This window comes from Bidens hawaiensis, unplaced genomic scaffold (assembly GCF_021521415.1).
Source record: "Bidens hawaiensis isolate Kalapana, Puna unplaced genomic scaffold, B.hawaiensis_p1.1 tig00045089_1, whole genome shotgun sequence".
Taxonomy (NCBI): Eukaryota; Viridiplantae; Streptophyta; class Magnoliopsida; order Asterales; family Asteraceae; genus Bidens; species Bidens hawaiensis.
The window spans coordinates 1-1,435 of record NW_027498010.1 but is presented as its reverse complement, the minus strand read 5'-3'; the positions used below and the strand labels follow the sequence as shown (position 1 = coordinate 1,435).

Below are 1,435 nucleotides of genomic sequence, written 5' to 3'. Positions count from 1 at the left end.
GCTTTTCTTTTTAACTTTTTATTAATTTTAATTAAATTAGACAATAGTATGTATTTTAAGTAAATTACACAAATACACTCCATTCACAAAACAATCTTAATAATTTACACGATTAGTCCTTCTGACGTGAAATCACTTAAATGTCTTTCTATTTAACATAAAAGTATAAAAATTATTACGAATGACCGAAAATTATATAAAAAAAAGTTTCAATTTGACAGAAAGGATTATAAACCAAACTACAAAAGTGAGGACACATAACAGTATAACACCATATACAACTTTTTTTAACAATAAAATTCCATCTATATTTTCTTCTTGTTTTTCTAAAGCATTTTATTTATAATTATTCAAACTCGTAACACCAAACCAATTAGTCATTAGTAAACAAACCACACACAATCATACATCATCATCCGCGTAATTAACTCATAATAAAACATAACCTATACAATTAGCAGCCCCTTAAATATTAAGTCAATTCCTTAAACTTAAAAAATTAGTTAATTAGTTAACCACCCCCTTTCATCATTCACCCATAAAAACCAACACCAAGTCATCACCAACAACCAAATCCGGCACACAAGTCAAGAAACACCAACTCCTACCACCACCACATCTCCGCCGTCATGCCACCCAAAGACAACCGTGACTTCCTGATCCACCTGGAATCCTACCTCGCCAAACGCGACGGCGTCGACAAGCTCCTTAAACTCTCCCGTTACGCCGCCAAAATCATCCTATCCTCCGACACCCGTTCCCGCCACCCACCCCGTTTCACCAACGCCTCAAAACGTTCGAATCCAACTTGGGTCTAAGCCGTAAAGCCTTCCGCTTAGGCAAATTCATCCAAGACGTCAATTCACTACGATCAGCAATAGCAACAGCAAAAGTTGATACAAAGCAAGATGTTAATATTATTATTAATATTATACTCTCCCTGGCCGCTTACGGTGGCGAGGGGTTATATTATTTTATCGAGCAGTATGTTTGGTTATCCAAATCCGGACTCATAGACTCCAAACGGACACGTGTATTGCAGAGAGTTAGTGTGTGTGCGGAACTGGTTGGATATGTTGGGAGCATTGGTTTGAAGGTTACCGAATTGAATGCGATTGCAAAGGAGGAGGCATGTTTGTTGTCGACGATTGAGATTGCGGTTACGAGAGGCGATTCGGTGGGGATTGAAGAGGGGAAGTTGAAGAAGTTGAGGGAGAAGAAGTTGATGAAGAGGTTGTCGCTTGTGCAGGATTTGGCTGATGGGTTGATGGCTGTGGCGATGTTCGGGATGGGAAGGGGCCGCTTTCGGGGCCTTTGTTGTTGGCGTGTGCCGGGATGGTGTCCGCGGTGATTAGTACTCATAAGAATTGGTTGTCTTGTTAATGGGCGGCTCGGCTCGTTTGCACTAGTTTTCACTCCTAGACAAGAGGAGTTG

General features: G+C 40.2%; 1 pseudogene; it reads left to right on the top strand.

Moving 5' to 3' along the window:
• The first annotated feature begins 578 nt into the window (after positions 1 to 578).
• On the top strand, positions 579 to 1,383 carry LOC143595406 (peroxisomal membrane protein 11A pseudogene; annotated as a pseudogene).
• The last annotated feature ends 52 nt before the right edge of the window (positions 1,384 to 1,435 follow it).